The sequence below is a fragment of the Momordica charantia genome (assembly GCF_013281855.1).
Source record: "Momordica charantia cultivar OHB3-1 chromosome 1 unlocalized genomic scaffold, Mcharantia_2.0 BLBB01000001.1, whole genome shotgun sequence".
Lineage (NCBI taxonomy): Eukaryota > Viridiplantae > Streptophyta > Magnoliopsida > Cucurbitales > Cucurbitaceae > Momordica > Momordica charantia.
In genome coordinates, this window is record NW_028275157.1 from 1,575,864 (window position 1) to 1,588,179 (window position 12,316).

The following is a 12,316-nucleotide window of genomic DNA, read 5'->3' on the forward strand; positions in this document are numbered from 1 at the left end:
TCGACCCTCGACCATTTATACCCGAGGGCCAGATGACTTCACCATCTATTGGCCCTTGACCATTTTTACCTAAGGCCCCGATAGTATTCCTTCCAAAAGACTGCTCGCATCGACCCTCGACCATTTATACCCGAGGCCTCGATACTCATCTTTATCCAATATTGGTGTATCGACCCTCGACCATTTTTACCCGAGGCCTCGATACCCAATTAGTGACGTATCAGCCCCCGACCATTTATACCCGAGGCCCTGACACTCACCCATTCACTTTCCCCAAGAATCTCACGTTCCTTACCATAACCAACTCCACATCAACCCCTAGCCTGCGAACAGGGTCCGAAAATATGCTTCAATAACCCCCACATCTCATAACAAAAACATAATCACAATGGTTCTAATTTAACGTGCACCCGTTGTAAACATACATCATCCCATAACCATTCTCACCAGTTTAACAAGGCAAGATTTTCACTATTATCACCAACGAATATTCAACACTACCTCAAGTATACAGTTTACCACAACCGAGAGCTACCTACACAACAGCGTATCAAAAATAATATCAAATATCACAAGAACAGCACATTAGAAGCCATCTGACACACATTAACGCACGCACACGCCCTTTGTCTACTTACTTTGTTATGTCTCAAAACTCTCACAAGAGTCCTACTTGCTACTACGCCATGCCCTATCCATCAACAATCTCATATAGTCCAATATACGATACACCAAAACGATCATATGTAAAAACCAATCAGTTTAAAATAGTCCAGCATGATCCAACAGCTCCAACAGGCATCGTTCACAGAAAAGGCACAACCAACAACTTAACCAAAGTATAATTGATAGATACCCAGCATACATCAAACGCAACCGATTTCTCATAAATATTCAATATGTTTTCGAAACAACAGATTATAGTACCGGTATACAAATTTCATTATGAAAATCAATTAGAACATTACAACAATTCAATCATAGTCATCCAAGATTACTTGGCTACAATTTACTCACACAACCACAAAATTTTCCCAAGATATATCAACAGTTTTATCAACAATGACATTTACTAAATCATAACAACGACAAGCAACATGCAAATATCACACATGGGCACACGAGCAAACAACCATATCATATCAGCACACAACAACCAATCCCTCCAATAAGAAACTACTTACAACAAAGTCCCAAAGCGCTACTAAGCTCGTCGAAGGGTTCCTAAATCCAAAAGCAAACCAACTTGAATAGAGTTCATGTTAGAAACACTTAGTTTGCATCGAAAGTAAGTTTAAATGATTTTTTACCTATTATCTCACCATAAAACCTCTTGGGTAAGGAGTGGGTCGACGCCGAGGGGGTTCGGGCTCCCAAATCCGAGTTCAAAAGGCCTTAAGCTTGCTGTTTCGATGTCTAAAAGCGATGGTTAATGCCGATTTGGGTCCGAATAAGAGTGGACCAATGTTGAATCAATGCCGAAGGGGGTGCGTAACTCAAATCAAGCTTCGTTTTGGTGTGAGTAAGCGTCGAAACTTGCCAAAATGCTACTGAAACACTTATGTCCGCTTCGGGGAGGGGCGTTATCATGAATCCAAGCGTCGGGGTCACTGAAGCGCTGCGTCGTGGTTGTGGGTTGCCGCTGGTCGTCGAGCTTTTGCAGATCTGACCTTCACGTGTTCGGATTGCCGGCGAAGGTCTTGAAACGACGAGGGAGATGCACCGCAGCAGGGGAACGTCGCGGCTGTCGAGATATTTGTCGCGTGGGTGCTGCCGACGATGGTAGAGAAGCGTCGTCGTATGGTTGCTGCTTCACCGTAGGAGGCGCGCAGGTGCAGAATCAGTCGCGCTGCCGTGGAGATGCTGTCGGGTTCGTGAGCGACATGTTGCAGGCGTCGTCACCACCGTACCGAGGAACGCGGCCGCCGTGGGAAACGCCGTCGATCGTCGTAGGGGTGTCGTCGCCGGTGAGGATTTGCTGGAGAAAAAGAAGCAAAGGGAGGGGTGTGGCGGCTAGGGCAACAAAGGGAGAAGGAGACGATGGTGAGTTTGGGTTTTCTTTTGTTTATTTTATTTATTTTGCATTTTAAACCAAAAAGCCCACATTCCCAATTTTTAAAGAATCCCCTTAATTAGTTGAAAAAATGAAAAGCCCAACTCCCAACTCTAATGGAAAGCCCATAGGCTAGAGGAAACTAGAATTCTATTTTCAAATAGTTCTAACGGCCCAAAAGAAGAAACCCGAAATAAAATACCTAACTTGCACTCTGATAGCCAAGAATAATAATCCAATAAGTAGAAATTAAGAGTCCCCAAAACCATGAATTTAAGATTTAACTAAAAATATCCTACACTGATCGAGAACTTAAATTATCTTAATCCAATGAAATTAAACTTAATTCTAATTTAGCCAAAAATTAGAATTTGAAAATTATAAAATCCAAGAATTAAAGTTATCAGCTTAGGAAACAAAAATCCAAAGACACTATTTATCTCTAAAAGACGAGTTCGAGAACGCGGGGTGTTACATGACGTGTTTGTAGCCTCTTTGGAAATCTCGTTAATTACTACCTTACTTCGTGGTTTATGATCTCGAACATGGTCTTCTTCTAAGAAAGTAGCATTTGTCGATACAAACACTCTGTTTTCTTTATGATCGAAGAAGAGACCACCTCTCGTCTCTTTAGGGTAACCTACGAATAGGCATACTTTTGAACGAGGTTCCAGTTTCTTCGGGTTAGTCATGAGCACGTGTGCCGGGCATCCCCAAATGCGAAAGTGACGTAAACTAGGTTTACAAGCCTTCCACAGCTCAAAGGGTGTTTCAGAAACACTCTTTGATGGAACTACGTTCAAAATATAAACTGCAGTCTGCACTGCATAACCCCAAAACGAGTTAGGCAACTGAGCATAGCTCATCATTGATCGAACCATGTCCAACAGAGTTCTGTTACTCCTTTCTGATACACCGTTTTGTTGAGGTGTACCAGGGGCTGAGAGTTGGGACGTGATTCCATGTTCCATTGATTACGCTTGTTTACATGCGTAAAAAGAAGGTTTTAGATGCTGTTTTTACTATGTTTCAGCTTTGTTTCGGACTTTTTCTCGATCGTTTGAGTTCCAATTCATGCAAAATTCATATACTATGGTTTGTAGATGGCTTATGTTGTATTTATGACATTTTAGGACCATTTGGGAGTGCAAATTAATCAAAAGAAGCGAAAAGACGAAAAAGTTACATGGGAGGCGCCAGGCGCCTGGGATGCCTGCAGAAAAACAGGTTTTCTTCCAACTTTGCCCTTAATGAAACGCGTCTTCCAATGCGTTTTGGTGGTTCCAACTGATGCATACGTGTAGAAGAAGTGTTCCACTATCAGTTTGAGCACGATTTGGTCAGTCAAAGGAGTTGGAAATGGGTGATTCACCATCGTTTTAGGACCTACCTAACCAATTCTGCACAGCTATAAATTCCAGCAACTTCTCCACCAAAATCATCAAGCCTTGCTTCCTTCTCTTGATCATTTTTAGTGTTTCTTTGTTGCTTTCTAAGTACTTTTGAGTTGCTTTCATTAGTTGCTTTTGGTTTTTAAATCCCGAGTACTTTACATTCTTTTATTGAGCTTTGTTTTGTTTCCATTTGTACTTAGTTATTTTCTACTTATTCAAATATATAAAAATCTAGCACTTTGCTTATCTTCTCTTTGCCTTTACTTTATTTTTAGTTAAGAGAGTTGTGTTTTTGGAGGAAAGAGCACGTGACACTCTCCCTTGCTTGAAAGAGAAGGGCGAAGCTCTCAATCCCGATAAAAACTCTCCGTTAGTTAACGTTTGTTTTTCACACATGCATTTCACATTCAACCATTTTACTTGCTGTATTTTCTTCAATATGTCTTTCTAAATTCCCGTCTCTAGCCCGGTTATGGATAGTTAGCCTTTTATGTCTAAAAAGGGTTGCTAAGAAGTAGTGTTTTTACTTTCCATTCATTGCTCAACATGTTTCCCCAAAAAGTTAGGATTTAGAGAAGGCCACTGTAAGTCTTAACAAGTCAATACTGAAAAGGTTGCTTATTTGCATTGTTGAGTGGTTAAACCGAGGAGAGGAGCGCCTTAGACATAAGGGTTCCGCTTAAGTAGCCTAGACATAGGACCTTAACCCGAGGTTGCGACTATTTCCATCCTAAAACTAAGATATATCTCATAATAGACATATTAGGGAATGTCTTAGGACTTTGAACTTGCTTAGACATAAGTAAAGTGAGAAGCGTAGTCGTTAGTTTCTAAAGTAAAATGCATATTATCCTTAGCATGTCCTTGATTCTTTGTTGGCTAACTTGAAGTAAATCGGGCTAGGTTTTATCATTATAAGTCCAAATCCCAAATCCAAAACCATTATTTGTGACCACTTCCCATTTTACAAGAATCACTCATTTCAACATTCACTATTCTTTAAAACTTCAGAGTTTGGAAATTATTTAGAAGTCCTTGAGGATCGATACTTGGATACTCCATCCATTTTATATTACTCTGACAGGTGTGCGCTTGCATCTATATAATTGTTACCACGCTTAGTGCGTGCGTTCAGCAAAACGCCCAGTCAAGTTTTTGGCGCCGTTGCCGGGGACTTTAGTTTTAAAATTATTTTCAAATTCTTTTAGTTTTTATTTTTGTGAATTGTTGTTGGGTGTAATTTCCATCCACCGTTTTTGTTCTATATTTTTGGTCGTTTATCTCACAAGGGTAAGTTAAAGTGCATGAGCACAAGATCTTTTCTTCTACCCCTTGACCCTGAGATTGAGCGGACCCTTCGAAAAACTCGAAAGGAGCAAAGACTTCGAAAACAACTAGAAAAGCAAAAAGAGAGAGAAGGTGAAATCAGTCCTGAAAGTGAGGTAGAGAGTACAAGCACATCAATGGCAGATATTCCACCTCGTGATCCGGTTGATCCACCTGCTGTTAACGGTAATATGAGGGATCATGCAAGAAATGATGAATTCAACCATATCCAGATGGCAGACAACAGAGACGTGGCAATGCGAGAATATGCCGCCACGGCTTTTCAGAACTTTGATTCAGGGATAGTCAACCCTATTCCAGCCCACGCAAACTTTGAGCTTAAACCAATGATGTTCCAAATGTTGCAGACAATTGGACATTTTGGAGGGCAGGAACATGAGGATCCACATGATCATCTGAAATCATTCATTCAAATTGCAAATGCATTTCGATTACCTGGTATAACAGACGATGCTCTGAGACTAACACTTTTTCCATTTTCTTTGAAGGACCAAGCTAGAGCATGGCTCAATGCATTTCCACCGGGATCCATCACCACATGGGGGTCGTTAGTGGAGAAGTTCTTAACAAAATTCTTCCCACCTACTCGCCACGCTGATATCAGAGAGGAGATCATCTCCTTTAGACAGTATGATCGTGAACCTGTTCACGAGGCGTGGGAGAGATTTAAAGAACTAATCAGGAAATGTCCGAACCATGGCTTGCCGGCATGCATCCAGATAGAACATTTCTTTAGAGGTTTAGATCATCCTACTAAGATGATGCTAAACAATGCTGCCAACGGAGCCTTTACAAAGAAGACATTCAACGAGATAGTTGACATCCTAAATGACTTAGCTTCACACAACGAACTATGGTGTTCGCAAAGATCTAGGGCAGCACCAAAGAAGCAAGATCCAGCTGGAGTTTTGGCTCTGGACATTGCGACCTCGATGCAAAAAGAGATGGTTACAATGAACCAGAGGCTAAAAGAGATGGCATTGGGAATAAAAAATCCATTAGCCACGCCGATACAACCTGTGCAGTCGGATTATTGCACTCCTGCCTCTGTTTGCCAAGTCAACGACAACAGGGGCTGAGAGTTGGGACGTGATTCCATGTTCCATCATATAGTCCTGGAATCTCAAGTCCATATACTCTTCACCCCGATCTGATCGAAGTGTTTTAATGGTTTTACCTAATTGATTTTCAACTTCAGTCTTGTACTCCTTGAACGTTTCAAGGGCTTCAGACTTATGTTGCATTAGGTATAAATAACCATACCTTGAATAATCATCGATAAAAGAGATGAAGTATTCATACCCTCCTCGAGCTCTAACATTCATCGGACCACAAAGGTCTGAATGTATAAATTCTAAGGGCTTTTTGGCTCTATAACCTTTTCCAGTAAAAGGTCTTTTAGTCATTTTGCCTTCAAGACAAGACTCACATGGTGGTAAAGAATCGTCTTCTAACTCACATAGAATGCCATTTTTAACCAACCTCCCAATCCTATTGAGATTAATGTGACCTAATCTTAAGTGCCAAAGATAGGTATTTTCCTTTTGAGAAACTTTTTGCCTTTTATTTTGAGTTCTAGCATTTTTAAACAACTCGGTATTTAAAACTGCTTTAGTTATGGTTGGTCTTAGCACATACAAGTTGTTTTCAAGCAAAGCAGAACAAATATTAACACCTTTTCTCGAAATGAACGCTTCATTCATATGAAAAGAAATTGAATACATATGTTCTAACAAACAAGAAATTGAATACATATGTTCTAACAAACAAGAAATTGAAATTAAGTTCCTTTTAATTTTAGGAACAACGTACGCATTATCTAATAATATATACATATTCTTGTTTGTAAATAACTTGAGCTCCCCTACCGCCACAGCTGAGACGACCTCTCCCGTTCCGACCTTGAGAGTCATCTCTCCGGCGTCAAGCTGCCTCCAGGAACTAAATCCCTAAAATGAAGAACAAACGTGATTAGTGGCTCCTGAATCCAGTATCCAGGCGGAGTCATCATTCTCCATTAAACATGTTTCCAATACAAGTAAATCATATTTACCTTTGTTGGCTTTCTTCTTCTCGGCCAAGTATTTTGGGCAGTTGCGCTTCCAATGCCCGTCCATATTGCAGTGGAAACACATTCCTTTCTCTGCAACCTTAAACTTGCCTTTCTGGGCAGCAGCAACTGAGTCAGGTTTAGACCCCTTACCAGCAGCCTTCTTCTTCTTAAAAGTCTTACTTCCAGAAGAAGAGGGCGCAGACCTGGTTCCAGAGGACGATCCTCTGTTGAACCTCTTTGAGGTGGCAACATTTGCCTCCCCTTCTTGTCCTTTACATTTCATAAGAGACTGGTAGGTCTGCAGCTCGTTTAGGAGCGTGGTAAGAGTGTACTCCAGCTTATTCATAACCGCATTGTTGCGGAATGGAAGGAAACTCTTCTGAAGAGGTTCCAGAATAAAGCTGACCTGACTCTGCTCGTCTATGACGGCCCGTTCGACTCAGCCACGTTGAAGTGGACCATCAGGTTGAGAACGTGTTCTCGCACTGATGAACCCTCTTTCATGCGGGAGTTGTAAATGAACTTAAGGGCTTCATGTCGAGCCTGTGAGGACGGTTGTCCAAACATGCTCTGCAGCGAGTCCATGATCTCCTTAGCAGTGACCATGTCCTCATGCTTCTTGGCAAGATGTAGACCTTGGCCTTGTAATTGGCCTTGATCCACCTGTCATAGGCGTTGCGCACCGCCACAGTGGCGTTAGGCGCAAGAGCTTGAGGACAATCCTCTTGCAAGACGAACCTAAGATCATCTATCACGAGAATAGTGTTTAGGTTTGACTTCCATTGTTTGTAATTTTCGCCATTAAGTCTTTGTGCGGCTAAGAGTGCAATAATAGTAGTAGACATGCTGAAAGTAAAAACAAATCTATATTAGTTTCATGCATTAGCCTTTTAAACCCAATCAAAATTTAGCAAAATTAATTAAGCACCCTAACAAAATTGTTTTGCAACGACGCTTCAGTGATTTAGAGCAACAGCCACCGTAGGGCGGACAGGTACTCCTTCACTGAATTGAGACATTCTCAACTAAATTTTACACCAGAATAACTCTTATTCCTATAAATTTTAGTCATCGTTTATTTGGTCAGGAAATTGCTAACTAACTTAACAACTTCTCGAAAGTGTGACCCAACATTTTCGGACCTTAGAGATCCACCCCAATAATTCTGCCGTAGGGCAGGAAAATATTGGAGCAAAACCTAAGAGACTCCTATCCATCTCTGGAGTTTGCCTTGATTTTGATTTTCATACAATGAACCCTCCGTAGGGATGCTCGCTCCAGGACGACACGCAGGTCATGTATGAAACCTCACGGTGCAAACCAATGGCGGAGACCGCAGGATGTGTTGTCACACGTCCTTCTCCCACTTATTATGAACACTATCTCCATTCACCTCAATATTGAACCATGCAAACACCTTCTGTAGGGAGGCCGCGCCCAGGGCGACACGAGGCCGAGCATGGAACTCACAGCGTGAATTTAAAGGAGAACGTGAGAGAGAGAGTAAAGTATGTTATATATACTTTGTATATCAAATATATACGCTGTATATTACATATTCTCTTTTGCTCCCACTTAGTATTCTAAGACTAGGGTATATTACTTAGATAAATCCCGGCTAAGTGAAATTAACTAAGTGTATTTTTAGTCGGCCCAATATAACTATTATATCGGAAGTTGTACAATAATGTTTTAGTTCGTTAAACACTTTAATGAACCAACGACATTACTGCTTGTATATAAAATATTGACTAATTCAACCCCAGGTCGGTTCCCAGGTAGAGGTGTTCCCTTACGGTCAGCTTAAATACCTCAGCCTAGACAGAACCTTCCTCAGACAGGGTTCCCTTATAGACAACATTTTATATTTAGTCTTTTGTTATTTCATTTTAAACCTAGTTAAAACAAAATAAAAGACTACCCCCTAATCACATTAGAAGATATAACCTAAGGTCTAATTAATTTTAAACCCCTTTAAAATTAATTAACTTAGACCTTATGTTTGCATGCAACTCTTTATTATAGATTTTAATTTCTATCTACCACATTTTATAACTCTTATAAAATTTTGAGAAATTAAAACTATAAACATGCATTGAAAGCATACATTAATATAACAATTATATTATCCAAAATAATGTCATGCTCAATGCAACTCTATTTTCATCTGATTAATACAACACTTATATTAATGATGAAAATAAAACATGCATTCATACATTATAACATTTATAACTATATGATGCGTGACCATACATACATACTATATATCAAACATACATATTATGCATGTAACCTATGGTGGGATTTTAAAACTATATGGCACACAATATGCAATATGATTTTAATTAAAATACACATTCATAATTCATAAAATAATTAAATAGCAAAGTTGGATCGGTTTTCGGCACCCTAAGAAAACGAAATAATACAAAATAAGAAAACCGACTGCATCCGCCCTCGAACCGCGAATAGGAGCCTCGGAACCGCGTCGAAAAACACCAGGGACAGTGCCTCGGCACCTAAGGGTAGCGCCACGGCGCTGCTGCAGCAGCAGTTCCGCGGCGCCCTGGCATGGCGCCATGGCGCTGCACAGCGCCGCGGCGCTACAGTGCAGCGCCGTGGCGCTCCGTGCTGTCCCGCAACGCCATGGCGCTGCTGCATAGCGCCATGGCGCTGTCTACGTAGTCTGCTTCGTCTTCTTTGCTGTTTTTTGCAATTTTCGCCCAATCCGACGCCACGAACGACTTTCGAGCGACCTGGACTTACAAAAACAATACAAAAACAAAATGCCCAAAACACCGGGCCCTTACATGATCAAATCACGAAGTAAAACACTATATAGGTGCCAAAAACCAGAAATTTTCCAACCCGCAAACCCATATTACGAAAATATGAAATCACCCACCAAACATAACGATTTTGATCCAAAAAAAAAATCAAAACTGCAACTTGGCTCTGATACCAATTGAAGGGATGTGAATCCCGGAGCGGAAAGGGATTTTCGTTGCTGTTTTTCGGGATATAAAATCGAATTTTAACGAACAAAAATACAGGGGAAAAAAACCCTTTGAAGAACGTTTCTTCAGTAAGTTCCCCTCGAACACCACCACCGGATCTTCCTCGCTATCCTCTTGGATCTCGGGATCGTGCTTGTGGTCGCACCTTGATAGAAGAGAGGGAGAGTTTGAGAGAATTTTGAGAGAGAATTATGAGAGTTCTCTTTTCTGTTCTGTATAAAACCAGTTCAACACCTTCTCCAACACTTGGAGAAGAAGAAGAAGGGTGACGTGGGGTAACTCCCCACGTCACAAAACCTCCCACTCCCTTGCAATTTTGCAGGGGAGTTTAATATTAGTAATAATAATAATAATATTAATATATATATATATATAATAATAATAATTATTATAATATATATATAATAATATATATATAATAATTAATATATATATAAAATTAATTAATCAAATTAATTAATATAATTAATTATTAATCCAATTAATAATTAATAAATATATATATATACATAAGTAATTAACACTTAATTATTTATTATAAAATTAGAATCATATTCTACAACATTTCTCTCGTATAACCTATAGTTTTAATGTACATCTTATGCACATTATTTTTAACCTATAGTTTTAATATGAATCTCATTCATATTAATTTTATTTGAATCTCATTCAAATAATATCTCTCATAATATATAGTTTTAATTTACAATTAACTATATATATTATAATGTATCAATATACATATAATCCCTTAAGTAATTTGAACAATTCAAATTCTTCCAAACAATTTGATCCTCGTTTTACCCGTTATGAGCTAGCAAGGGGACCTAATGGACCTACAGATCCGAAGCTCAAACGATGCAAGATTAATCGGTCAAACTCATTGACCGAGTTAATCTAGATTCGTTAACTACGGGTCATTCCACTAAAGACCCGCAGTTGCACTCTTCTCACTACAGAATGTTTTCGTGTCCATGGATATACGACCATTAATGACGAGTCAATCTTTCACGAGTGTTCGTAACTCAAGTTGGGTCAAAGTATCGTTTTACCCCTGCGTTACATCTTACTCCTTAAACACCACTGCTCCTCTAATGAACAACCCGGTTATGGTCCAACCAATAACCGGAAGTCCCTCTCGGCCAATGAGAGGGTAGGGCCCCTTGTTCAAGTCCCGGAGTCAGCATTTAAGGGAACACTCACCTACTCCCCTAAAGTCGGGGAGCAGTGAATTCCATCTTGTGAAGTTATGTTCCCAGCTCCCCACTCGGTCTCATCCCCAAAATGGTAGGAATGTTGAGTCGGCGACTCGGGCCACTCTCACCCATACAAATCAAAGGACGAGCCCTCATGGGCAGAAGTCCATAACTCACTCAGGATTGAGAATGAGTTGCCTGGTCATCCTAAGAAATAGCAACCTATTAGTTAACGGTGTTACATCTAAAGATTGCCTATTTCGTGGTCTGGTCTTATACAAACTCATTGTATAGGATACCCCCACTCGCATGTCTCTACACGAACGACCTGGATTGAGTCGTCTGTAACCTCTACAGAGTGGGCCGTATCCATAGTGTTGCCAGGATAAGGTACCCAGCCTTATCCATATACTATAGAACCTTGAGGTTATTCACGGGACATTATCCATTCATATATCAGGGGTATATCAAATATATACCCCGTATATCAACTATATATCCAGTATATATACTGTCCCGATTACATCATAAATAACCTTGGATGTTTAGTTTATTGGATTTTGGACAATGCAAAGTTATGATTCAACAACAAATTTATTGAATAAAACTTTATTAAATAGACATTTGTTTTTACAAAATACAAACTACGAGTTTAGGGCAACACACCCAACAAAAACTACTTGAAAAAGGCCTAGGGCATGCCTTCATCAGACGATGATGAACCTGTGGAGCCGCATTTACTTCGGCAATCTTAACTACTCCAATCTATTCGAAAGGGAAACACCCCAGCTTCAACAAGTACGAAATTGTTGGGTTTTGTGCCCTTAGGTCATGTGTTTGTAATTAATAAATATTTTATTTCAATAAATTGTTATTTCTTTGCATTACTCGTATTCCAATAAGCTAATATGAAGGTTATTTAAAGTAACTGGAATAGTATACAGTTTATATTTAATATACATGGTATATATTTGATATACAATGTATATATTTAATATACAATATACTATCAATATACAGGTGGATAATATTTAAGTAATAACCTAAATGGTCTGTAATACATTGATATGGTTGAGTACCTTATCCTAGTAAGACTATGGATACGACCAACTTTGTAACAGTTACAAACGACTCTATCCATGTCGTTCAGGTGGAGACATGCGAGTGGGGGTATCCTATATAATGAGTCTGTATAAGACACCAGACCGCGAAATAATTAATTATTAGCTATAACACCATTAGCCAATAGATTG

The 12,316-nt window shown here is 39.7% G+C and overlaps 1 non-coding gene across 1 annotated transcript; it reads right to left on the minus strand.

Annotated features, from left to right (window-relative positions):
- Window positions 1–5,390: 5,390 nt before the first annotated feature.
- Window positions 5,391–5,497, minus strand: LOC148213063 (small nucleolar RNA R71). The gene has a single exon (XR_015793198.1). It is a non-coding gene; the product is annotated as a small nucleolar RNA R71 (small nucleolar RNA).
- Window positions 5,498–12,316: the final 6,819 nt, after the last annotated feature.